This window comes from Balaenoptera borealis, assembly GCF_965194805.1.
Source record: "Balaenoptera borealis genome assembly, chromosome: 1".
NCBI classification, from domain to species: Eukaryota; Metazoa; Chordata; class Mammalia; order Artiodactyla; family Balaenopteridae; genus Balaenoptera; species Balaenoptera borealis.
The window spans coordinates 140,170,201-140,183,333 of record NC_138860.1 but is presented as its reverse complement, the minus strand read 5'-3'; the positions used below and the strand labels follow the sequence as shown (position 1 = coordinate 140,183,333).

Genomic DNA, 13,133 nt, shown 5'->3' with positions numbered 1-13,133 from the left:
CCTATCCAGTTCAACATGAAATCCTGTAGGTTCTACCCCCAACTATATTCCAAATATATTTTTCATTCTCTAATCCAAGCCACCACCATCTCTCACCTGTATTGCTACAAGAATCTCAATTTCTATGTTTCCATTCTTTCTCCAAATAGCTTTTTTAAAAAGTGAAATAATTTACACATATAAAAGAGCAAAAAGTAATGACTACCCATGTATCAACCACCCAACTTTTAAAAATTTAACATCTTGTCATATTTGCTTCAGCTCTTTTTCTTTAAAAAATAAAACATAATTGAAGAACCAATGTACACCTCCCACTTCCATTCTCATTACTCCCACTCCAGAGATAATAACTGTTCTGAATTTAGTCAGTTAGTTATTTTCATCTCCATGGATGGGATTTTATTTTTATTAAATATTTAGATTTACACATATCAGTTAGGGTTAAGTTCAGCTGCATGTAAAAGAAAACCCAAATAACAGTGGTTTAAAGAGAAATGGGTGCTTATTTTTCTCACAAACCTGAGAGATTTGGGGTAGGCAGTTAAGGCAGTGAAGTTGGTTTGGTTCAGAGCTAAATTCTTGGGATTCTCCTGGTTTTCCCCTAATGGTGGCAATATGGTTGCTCCAGCTCCAATCATTGTGACCCATTTCCAAGGCAAGAGAAAGAAGAAAAGGCCAATGACAAACGAGCACATGTCAGCTGAAACTTTCCTCATTTTAAGGATTTTCCCAGGAGACTTACTCAACCACTTCCCCTTATATCCTGTTTTTCAGAACCATGTCACAACCTACATAGCTGAAAGAGAAGCTTAAAAAATGTAGTTTTTCACTTGGACACATTCTCACTACAGTAAAAGTAGAGTTCTGCTACTTTGAAAGAAGGGGAAACCAGATATTGGGTAGGCAACTACCAGTCTTTTCTACAATATGTTTTCTTAATAATATACTCATTTGAATGCTTTAAAACTTTATATAAATAAAATCACACATAAATGAAATTATACTGTTACCATCTATAATCTGCTTTTTTCTTTTGCTCAACATCATATTTTTGAGATTTGCTGCCATTGATATAATAACTTATTCATTTTCATTACTCTAAAATATTCCCCTTATAAATATACCACAATTTATTAATCCATTCTCTGTTGATGTACATTAGATTGTTTTAAATTTTTCAATGAACATCCTCTCATGTGTTTCCTTCAAGGTAAACATAAATCAAATTTCATTTCTCCCTTCTTAAATTTCTGCCATGGTTTCCCATTACATTAAAACAAAATCTAATTCTTTCCATGTAACATCCCATATGAGCTGGTCCCCATTTACCTCCTCAGTCTCATCTAGTTCTATTCTCTCTCTTTTTCACTCTGCTCCACACATACTGGCCTCTTTTCAATTCCTAATATGCCAACCACTTTCCTTCCTCAGGGTCAGGGGCTGATCAAGGTTTTGTAGGGCCTGAAGCTTATTCAATTTTGGTACAATTACATAAAATTAAGTGCAGGGCACTGGAAGGGACTGAGGCAAGTGAGGTGCCCTGATACTTAAGTGTCATTTATCTTCATGGAAAATCCACCTCCTCTCAGGGTCTTTGACATTCTATTCTTTCTGCTTGGAATGTTATTGCCCAAGATGTTCTTCCCCAGGCTCCATTTAATTATTCAGGTCTGTGGCAGAGACTGTTAGTCCTCCAATATCCATTCTCCTCTTCTCCCATAGTAATAGAATTTCTAGCTAAATACATGATGACCCAAGTGAAAACTACATTTAATGGTGGGTAAATAGTTGTGGCCCTGTGACTATGTTCTAGCCAATGGGGTGTGAAGAAAATGATGTATTCAATTCTGGGGTGATTTCCTTAAAGGGGATACATTTTGATAAATGGGTGTCCTCCTTCTTCCCTGTTTTCCCTTCCCATTAGCGAGAGTATGGACCTAGCGGTTAGTCATCTTGGACCATGTGGATGACACTCAAGGGATGGTAGAACAACAGGATAGACGACATGTAGGCCCAGACAACTTGGTGAAGCTGAACTAGCCAAAAACTTGGTGAGAAAAAAATTAACCATCATGTTTTAAGCATCTGTTATTTTTGATAGTTGGTCAAATCTATATCTAATACACAGTCTTGGTTCAAACATCATTTCCTCACCAACCTTCTCTGACTATCCCATAAAGTAACTCCACCCTCAAATAAACCAAGTCAGTATCACATCAGCCTATCTTATTTCCTTCATTGAATTCATCATCACCTGAAAACATTGTGTTTATTTGTTTGTCTACTTGTTTACTATCTATCTCTCCCCAGTAAAAAATAAACTTTGTGGAGGCAGGGACCTTGTCTGCTTTGGTAACTGCCTTTATGCCCTGTGCCTAGAACAGTGCCTGGCATATAATAAGTACTCAATAATTGTTTGTTGAACAGATGAAAGAACAAATCAATAAAAAATAACATTATTAGCTTCCACTAGACAGTAAGCTGTACGAAGATACGACAATGTCTATTTGTTTATTGTCACATCACCAGGAATAACAAACTGCTCAATATATTTTTGTAAAATGAATCCACTTACAAATAAATGAACGCATGCCCAAGGGCTCTTCTGAAATAAGAGTCAATAATAAAAATTCAATCATGAACATAATTTCATTTTTAAAGATGTTTCAAAGTCTAGCTTCGTGGGGAAATCATTTGTTCATTAGGCAGTAAGAAAAGTACCAGGACTTCTATAGATGCTAAACATAAAATGTCAACAGAAAGAAACTTAACTTTCCCAAAAAGTCTGATGTGATTAGTGTAAAATATAAGTACCAATAACATTAGCTGACATTTATTATTATTACATTTTATTAAGGGGCTTATTGTATGCCAAACACTGTGCTAAATGGTTCCCATCTATTATCTCATTTAATCCTCATAACAAGCTTATGAGTAGGTAATAGAGGTCCACAATTCCTTATTTGACACTTGGGGGCTAAATACATTTTGGCATTCAGATCTTTTCAGAAAATTAATAGAGTACATAAACGATATGTAGCACCCTCAGCAGGATCTGGGGCAGCACCTCATAGCCAAATACATCATTATTTTTGCAGAGAAACATGAATATTCACCAATTAATGGGCAGACAGAAACCTATAAGTAACCTCATATCTGTTTAAGTTAGATTCTTCTCGAGTTTGGATCAGGGCAAATGAGTAGCAAAACCTTTTGGTTTTCAGAGATTTTGTATTTTAGAATTACAAATAAAAAATTGTGAGTTTGTATGATCTTCCCAGTTTTTTAGGTGAAGAAACTAAAACTAAAGAAGTTGTCCAAAGCCACAGAGATAATAAGGGGCAGTGGACTTGAACCTAGACAATTTGGTTAAAAATTTGCCATGCTTAATCATTTTACTACAGTACCTGAAAATTCCATGTTGCTGAAGGCATTCATTCTGAATCAAGGGAGATGTTTCATCTGAAGGGGGCAACTCTGCCCTGCAGAGGAGATTTGAACATCAGGGTGCTGGATAAACTGGGTGACTCTTCAAGAGCCTTCTCATCCTGAGAGTCTATGATCCTCTGAAAATATATCTTATGCTAATCCTAGTTCATAGACCACATTTGTACATGGCCTTGTGGTGGTGCGTGAAACTGATATTTGCTTCATGCGTTCTCTTAACAGATATGGTTTGATCATTCACCACGTGCTAAGCAATATAGGAAGATGTGAATACTTATTGTACATGGTCCATGATCTCAATGAGTCTGCAATCCAGTTGAATAGACATGACATAAAAACAGAAAGAGTTAAATAGCCATACAAACAGGACTGGTTACAAAGCCTAAATGAGAAAAACCAAAGGGGTGAGGCAGACAGTAAACACTCTTGGAGATCAGAGAAAGAGAAACCACTAGGGACTAATGGAATCAGGGAAGGCTTCGTGGAGAAGATGAAGCTGTGCCTCAAGGGATGGGAAGGATTTACATGGATATAGAAAAGAGGGTGGCATTTCAAGTATAGGCTGTGACCCACAACTGTGTTTCATCTAGTAAAAAGTTTTATTTACTCATGCAAATTATTTTTGGAGACATTCATCTTAAATGCATACATGTATAAGAACAAAGAGTAGACACTCTCAAATGTGTCTTTCAGTATACATATATTATAAAAGACCTCACATAAGCAGTTTTACACTCCCTGAGAAAAGTTGCTTTGACCATTTTCAACCAGGTAGTATTCCAAGTGCTTCTGCAGTAAAAGAATCAACCCTAAAATCAGTCAAGTACCTAAGAAACAAAAGCTGCCTCTGGGACAGAATATTCAAGTGAACTCTCTAGGAGAGACTACCTCCTCTGCTATTCAGCAACATACCTTGAAGCACTGGACTGATTTACGCTTCGAGTGTCCTCCAAGATTCCCTAACTTTAGGGCATCTACATAAATATGTCTTATGACAAATACATACTACTGCATAACTATAATATAACCAGTAACATCATATGCATGTATAAATATGCTGATAGAGCTAATATTTATGTATGAAGAGATGTGATACCGAAATTTCACCCTAAATTTAAAAATGAATTGTCACTTGTCAGTGCCCTCTCTAAAACAAGCTCCCAAATCTCTGACATTCTTCTTTTTTTTTTTTTAAAGGAACATTTATTTATTTGTTTATTTATTTATTGGCTGCATTGGGTCTTCATTGCTGCGCGTGGGCCTTCTCTGGTTGGGGCAAGCGGGGGCTACTCTTCGTGGCGGTGCGAGGTCTTCTCATTGCGGTGGCTTCTCTTGTTGCGGACGGGCTCTAGGCGTGGGCTTCAGTAGTTGTGGCGCACAGGCTTACTTGCTCCGCGGTATGTGGGATCTTCCCGGACCAGGGATCGAACCCGTGTCACCTGCGTTGGCAGGCAGATTCTTAACCACTGCACCACCAGGGAAGTCCCGACATTATTCTTTTTTAATAAAATATTACTATATTGACCTTAAGCCCAGAATTTATTTCTTCTTGCCTGCAAAAAAATTATATAAATAGGACGCTACATATTTTGCAATTAATATGATATTGAGTCATACCACTTTAGGTACATATTAAAATGATCAACAGAACCAAATGGCAAGTTTGGTAGTTTTCCTCAGAACAGCAGAAGGGTGATACGACTTTGCTTTCTCTGCTTTGAAGGACCAGAATAAAATGTGGTCCCAAAGGAACGCAGTCCCTTTCTTGATGAATTCATGACTTTTCAAATCATTCCTTTCATATTTGCCACTCCACAGACCAATAGTGATTAAATAACAGTAATGTGCATGTAGGCAAAGCATCTTCGTTTCCACTTTAAATTCCAATCCAAATTCTTTACAGAGCCTAACTTTTCCTGTTCTGTCATTCATCCCCTAGGACACTCTAAAATGCTTCTTTTGGTCTTTTAAAGGTAGATATTCAATATTCTGATTAATACACCAACAGTAGAGAATAATTGTGGGATAATATGTGTCTGAATAATATATGTGTAGAATAATATTTTAAATATTACTCAGTGATCTTTTGTTCTCAGGAATTCCTTTATTCTTCTACAATTAAAATGAAACCTTGATGCTAAAATTTATGTACTCAAGGGAAGGTAAAATCCATCAAACAGAGTCAACTTCCCTTTGTTTGAAAAAAGCTCTTAAACCCCTGACAGACATAGAAATCTTGAAGGCCTACAAATGTTTTGTTTTGTTGGTATGGTCGTTTATTTGTTTTTTGAAAGATAGAAAAAATTTTCTTTTAACAAGTAGGATCGTGAAGTTCTCAGAGTATAAAGTCCATATCAAAACAACAGAATTGCAAAGAAGGCAAAATGATAGAAGATCTATGTTTGAAAGCTGGGCTGAAGAAAGATTTGAGGCTGGAAAGGAGAGCAATGAAGTTAGCGACTGATGGAATGACAATAGACATCTCATATAGGTTTGGGAGATTCTAAGAACAAAGATCTATACTTTGCTTCCTGGACAAAGTACAGAAAGACCATAAGGGAAGACCATAAGTTTCAAAAGGAAAACCTCTGTACCAGAAATATGTGGCAACAGTTCAGCAGAAACTCAACTAAGCGTGGGAAGAAAGAGCCTGTGACAGTTCTCCAAGCCTTCCTTGACCCCAGAACTGGCTGCAAGAAGGCCAGTTGGCCTGAGAACAAGGAGGTACAATAGGCATGGGCTATAGAAGCTGAGAGTCATGGTAAGACCACAGATATTGAAGCAGATGTGGGAGTGACTAATGACTAGCAGAGACGAAAGATTATTATATATCAGATTCTTCTTTATCCTTAGATCGTGGAAAATTTAAACCCTGAAGGACTTAGATGTCACCCTAGGGAAAAGGAGGGGCAAGGTTGGAACCCCAAATTTGACTGAGTTTACATTTGAAAAAAATCCCTATATAATCAGTGGCAAATACAAACAATTAGGAAAGAAATTCTAAAAGCTCCATCATGTACACCATCCTACCTACATCCGTATCCATATAATCTACTTCCCTCCAAGTAGCATGAAGAATGTTTATGCATCTCTCCAAAGTCTAGTTCTCCAATTGTGCACTGGATCCTATCCTCTCTCATCTATTCAGGAACAATGCTCCAGCAATCATCTCTTCTTTCTCTTGTATCATCAATTTTTCATTATTTTCTGTCATTCCCATCAGCAAATAAACATGTTATACTTACTTTCATTTTTTAAAGCCCTCCCTTAATGAATGAGATACTTGCATAGCACAAGAACATTACCCCACAGACTTTTTACTGGTTACAAAATGAAAAAGGTACTTTATAATGAAGAAATCTGGCAATTGCCCTCTTAACTAAGAGATCAAATTTAACATCATTACAGTGGACAAACTAACATTACGTGCCTCCTGATGAAATATCATATGAAGCACACAATATAACTTAAGGCATTTTTGCCAAAAACATTTAAGCTGAATCTAATTAAGCCTTTAGACTTAGTTTCCAGTTAACAGGATATATATGTAAAAAAGAAACAAGGTAAACTATACCATGAACAATTAGAAAAATCCAGAATGTGGGACATAGGACAACTGGCCTGGATTTTCAAAAAATAAAAATCATTTTTAGAAGAAAGCAGGAAGACTTTTCTATTGATAGATGCTAAAGAGACACAGCAATATGCAACATGTGAACCTTGATTGGCTTCTGGATTAAAATATATATATAAAAGGTCTTTGAGACAATTGGAAGAATGTGAATATGACTGGATATCAGACAATGTGACATTACTATTAATTTTCTTGGAATATGCAAGCTGAAGTATTTATGGATTAAGTGTCATGATGTCTGCAATTCACTTTCATATGGTTTAGCAAACCATGGAAAGAAAGAGAAAGCAAATGTGGAAAGATACTGAAAACTGGTGAATCTAGGTATAGGATATATGGTTGTTCGCTGTACGATTCTTTCAACTTTTCTGTAGGTTTGAAATTTTCTAGAGTACAAAGTTCTTTTAAAAGCCCCTGTTAGGAGATTGGTTCAAGATGGCGGAGTAGAAGGACATGCTCTCACTCCCTCTTTCAAGAACACCGGAATCACAACTAACTGCTGAACAATCAATGACAGGAAGACACTGGAACTCACCAAAAAAGATACCCCACATGCAAAGACAAAGGAGAAGCCGCAATGAGACGGTAGGAGGGGCGCTGTCACAATAAAATCAAATTCCATAACTGCTGGGTGGGTGACTCACAAACTGGAGAACACTTATACCACAGAAGTCCACCCACTGGAGTGAAGGTTCTGAGCCCCACGTCAGGCTTCCCAACCTGGGGGTCTGGCAATGGGAGGAGGAATTCCTAGAGAATCAGACTTTGAAAGCTAGTGGGATTTGATTGCAGGACTTCAGCAGGACTGGGGGAAACAGAGACTCCACTCTTGGAGGACACACACAAAGTAGAATGAGCATCAGGACCCAGGGGAAGGAGCAGTGGCCCCATAGGAGACTGAACCAGACATACCTGCTAGTGTTGGAGGGTCTCCTGCAGAGGCGGGGTGGCAGCTGTGGCTCTCCAAGGGACAAGGACACTGGCAGCAGAAGTTCTGGGAAGTACTCCTTGGCGTGAGCCCTCCCAGAGTCGGCCATTAGCCCCACCAAAGAGCCTGCGTAGGCTCCAGTGTTGGGTTTCCTCAGGCCAAACAACCAGCAGGGAGGGAACCCAGCCCCACCCATCAGCAGACAAGCAGATTAAAGTTTTACTGAGCTCTGCCCACCAGAGCAACAGCCAGCTCTAACCACCACCAGTCCCTCCCAACAGGAAACTTCCACAAGCCTCTTAGATAGCCTCATCCACCAGAGGGCAGACAGCAGAAGCAAGAAGAACTACAATCCTGCAGCCTGTGGAACAAAAACCACATTCACAGAAAGATAGACAAGATGAAAAGGCAGAGGGCTATGTACCAGATGAAGGAACAAGATAAAACCCGAGAAAAACAGCTAAATGAAATGGAGATAGGCAATCTTCCAGAAAAAGGATTAAGAATAATGATAATGAAGATGATCCAGGACCTCGGAAAAAGAATGGAGGCAAAGATCGAGAAGATGCAAGAAATGTTTAACAAAGATCTAGAAGAATTAAATAACAAACAAACAGAGATAAACAATACAATAACTGAAATGAAAAATACATTAGAAAGAATCAATAGCAGAATAACTGAGGCAGAAGAACAGGTAAGTGACCTGGAAGACAGAATGGTGGAATTCACTGCTGCAGAACAGAATAAAGAAAAAAGAACGAAAAGAAATGAAGACAGCCTAAGAGACCTCTGGGACAACATTAAATGCAACAGCATTCTCATTATAGGGGTCCCAGAAGGAGAAGAGAGAGAGAAAGGACCTGAGAAAATATTTGAAAAGATTATAGTCGAAAACTTCCCTAATATGGGAAAGGAAATAGCCACCCAAGTCCAGGAAGTGCAGAGAGTCCCATACAGGATAAACCCAAGGACAAACACACCGAGACACATAGTAATCAAATTGGCAAAGATTAAAGACAAAGAAAAATTATTGAAAGCAGCAAGGGAAAAATGAAAAATAACATACAAGGGAACTCCCATAAGGTTAACAGCTGATTTCTCAGCAGAAACTCTACAAGCCAGAAGGGAGTGGCATGATATACTTAAAGTCATGAAAGGGAAGAACCTACAACCAAGATTACTCTACCTGGCAAGGATCTCATTCAGATTCGATGGAGAAATCAAAAGCTTTACAGACAAGCGAAAGCTAAGAGAATTCAGCACCACCAGAACAGCTCTACAACAAATGCTAAAGGAGCTTCTCTAAGTGGGAAACACAAGAGAAGAAAAGGACCTACAAAAACAAACCCAAAACAATTAAGAAAATGGTAATAGGAACATACATATCGATAATTACCTTAAATGTGAATGGATTAAATGCTCCAACCAGGACTTCCCTGGTGGCGCAGTGGTTAAGAATCCACCTGCCGGGCTTCCCTGGTGGCACACTGGATGAGAATCTTCCTGCTAATGCAGGGGACATGGGTTCGAGCCCTGGTCTGGGAAGATCCCATATGCCGCGGAGCAACTAGGCCCGTGAGCCACAACTACTGAGCCTGCGCATCTGGAGCCTGTGCTCCGCAACAAGAGAGGCCACGATAGTGAGATGCCCGCACACCATGATGAAGAGTAGCCCCCGCTTGCCACAACTAGAGAAAGCCCTCGCACAGAAACGAAGACACAACACAGCCAAAAAAAAAAAAATCACTTGGAACAAATATAAAAAAAAAAAAAAGAATCCGCCTGCCAATGCAGGGGACACGGGTTCGAGCCCTGGTCCGGGAAGATTCCACATGCCGCAGGGCAACTAAGCCCATGAGCCACAACTACTGAGCCCACCTGCTGCAACTATTGAAGCCTGCACGCCTAGATCCCGTGCTCCACAACAAGAGAAGCCACCACAATGAGAAGCCAACACACCTCAACGAACAGTAGCCCCCACTCACTGCAACTAGAGAAAGCCCGCGCGCAGCAAAGAAAATCAAACGCAGCCAAAATATAAATAATTAAATAAACAAATTAAAAAAAATTTTTTTTAAATAAAAAAATAAATGCTCCAACCAAAAGACACAGGCTTGCTGAATAGATACAAAAACAAGACCCATATATATGCTGTCTACAAGAGACCCACTTCAGACCTAGGGACACATAAAGACTGAAAGTGAGGGGATGGAAAAAGATATTCCATGCAAATGGAAATCAAAAGAAAGCTGGAGTAGCAATACTCATATCAGATAAAATAGACTTTAAAATAAAGAACGTTACAAGAGACAAGGAAGGACACTACGTAATGATCAAGGGATCAATCCAAGAAGAAGATATAACAATTATAAATATATATGCACCCAACATAGGAGCACCTCAATACATAAGGCAACTGCTAACAGCTCTAAAAGAGGAAATCAACAGTAACACAATAATAGTGGGAGACTTTAACACCTCACTTACACCAACGGACAGATCATCCAAACAGAAAATTAATAAGGAAACACAAGCCTTAAATGACACAATAGACCAGATAGATTTAATTGATATTTATAGGACATTCCACCTAAAAACAGCAGATTACACTTTCTTCTCAAGTGCGCACAGAACATTCTCCAGGATAGATTACATCTTGGGTCACAAATCAAGCCTCAGTAAATTTAAAACTGAAATCATATCAAGCACCTTTTCTGACCACAATGCTATGAGATTAGAAATCAATTACAGGGAATAAAAACGTAAAAAACGTAAACACACGGAGGCAAAACAATACGTTACTAAATAGCCAAGAGTTCACTAAAGAAATCAAAGAGGAAATCAAAAAATACCTAGAGACAAATGACATTGAAAACACAACAATCCAAAACCTATGGGATGCATCAAAAGCAGTTCTAAGAGGGAATTTTATAGCTATACAAGCCTACCTCAAGAAACAAGAAAAATCTCAAATAAACAATCTAACGTTACACCTAAAGGAACTAGAGAAAGAAGAACAAACAAAACCCAAAGGTAACAGAAGGAAAGAAATCATAAACAACAGAGCAGAAATAAATGAAATAGAAATAAAGAAAACAATAGCAAAGATCAATAAAACTAAAAGCTGGTTTTTTGAGAAGATAAACAAAATTGATAAACCATTAGCCAGACTCATCAAGAAAAAGTGGAAGAGGACTCAAATCAATAAAATTAGAAATGCAAAAGGAGAAGTTACAACAGACACTGCAGAAATACAAAGCATCCTAAGAGACTACTATAAGCAACTCTATGCCAATAAAATGGACAACCTGGAAGAAATGGACAAATTCTTAGAAAGGTATAACCTTCCAACACTGAACCAGGAAGAAATAGAAAATATGAACAGACCAATCACAAGTAATGAAATTGAAACTGTGATTAAATATCTTCCAACAAACAAAAGTCCAGGACCAGATGGCTTCACAGGTGAATTCCATCAAATACTTGGAGAAGAGATAACACCCATCCTTCTCAAACTCTTCCAAAAAATTGCAGAAGAAGGAACACTCCCCAACTCATTCTATGAGGCCACCATCACCCTGATACCAAAACCAGACACAGATACTACAAAAAAAGAAAATTACAGACCAATATCACTGATGAACATAGATGCAAAAATCCTCAACAAAACACTAGCAAACAGAATCCAACAACACATTAAAGGATCATACACCATGATCAAGTGGGATTTATCCCAGAGATGCAAGGATTGTTCAATATATGCAAATCAGTCAACGTGATACATATTAACAAATTGAAGAATAAAAAATAAATGATCATCTTAATAGATGCAGAAAAAACTTTTGACAAAATTCAACACCGATTTATGATAAAAACTCTCCAGAAAGTGGGCATAGAGGGAACCTACTTCAACATAATAAAGGCCATATACGACAAACCCACAGCAAACATCATTCTCAGTGGTGAAAAACTGAAAGCATTTCCTCTAAGATCAGGAACAAGGCAAGGATGTCCACTCTTGCCACTATTATTCAACATAGTTTTGGAAGTCCTAGCCACGGCAATCAGAAAAGAAAAAGAAATAAAAGGAATACACATTGGAAAAGAAGTAAAACTGTCACTGTTTGCAGATGACATGATACTATACATAGAGAACCCTAAAGGTGCCACCAGAAAACTACTAGAGCTAATCAATGAACTTGGTAAAGTTGCAGGATACAAAATTAATGCACAGAAATCTCTTGCATTCCTATACACTAATGATGAAAAATCTGAAAGAGAAATTAAGGAAACACTCCCATTTACCATTGCAACAAAAGGAATAAAATACCTAGGAATAAACCTACCTAGGGAGACAAAAGACCTGTATGCAGAAAACTATAAGACACTAATGAAAGAAATTAAAGATGATACCAACAGATGGAGAGATATACCATGTTCTTGGATTGGAAGAATCAATATTGTGAAAATGACTATACTACCCAAAGCAATCTACAGATTCAATGCAATCCCTATCAAATTACCAATAGCATTTTTTACAGAACTAGAACAAAAAATCTTAAAATTTGTATGGAGGCACAAAAGACACCGAAAAGCCAAAGCAGTCTTGAGGGATAAAAACGAAGCTGGAGGAATCAGACTCGCTGACTTCAGACTATACTGCAAAACTACAGTAATCAAGACAATATGGTACTGGAAAAAAACAGACACATAGATCAATGGAACAGGATAGAAAGCCCAGAGATAAACCCATGCACCTATGGTCAACTAATCTATGACAAAGGAGGCAAGGATATACAATGGAGAAAAGACAGTCTCTTCAATAAGTGGTGCAGGGAAAACTGGACAGCTACATGTAAAAGAATGAAATTAGAACACTCCCTAACACCATACACAAAAGTAAACTCAAAATGGATTAAAGACCTAAATGGAAGACCGGGCACTATAAAACTCTTAGAGGAAAACATGGGAAGAACACTCTTTGACATAAATCACAGCAAGATTTTTTTTGATCCACCTCCTAGAGTAATGGAAATAACACAAATAAACAAATGGGACCTAATGAAACTTAAAAGCTTTTGCACAGCAAAGGAAACCATAAACAAGACAAAAAGACAACCCTCA

General features: G+C 38.0%; 1 long non-coding RNA gene across 1 annotated transcript in view; it reads right to left on the bottom strand.

Annotated features, from left to right (window-relative positions):
• The window catches only part of LOC309613422, a 156,440-nt gene extending 145,610 nt beyond the window's left edge, over positions 1-10,830 (bottom strand). The window contains exon 1 of the long non-coding RNA XR_014235716.1: positions 7,994-10,830. This is a non-coding gene — a long non-coding RNA (uncharacterized lncRNA). The remainder of the gene's footprint in view (positions 1-7,993) is intronic.
• Between the last annotated feature and the right edge of the window lie 2,303 nt (positions 10,831-13,133).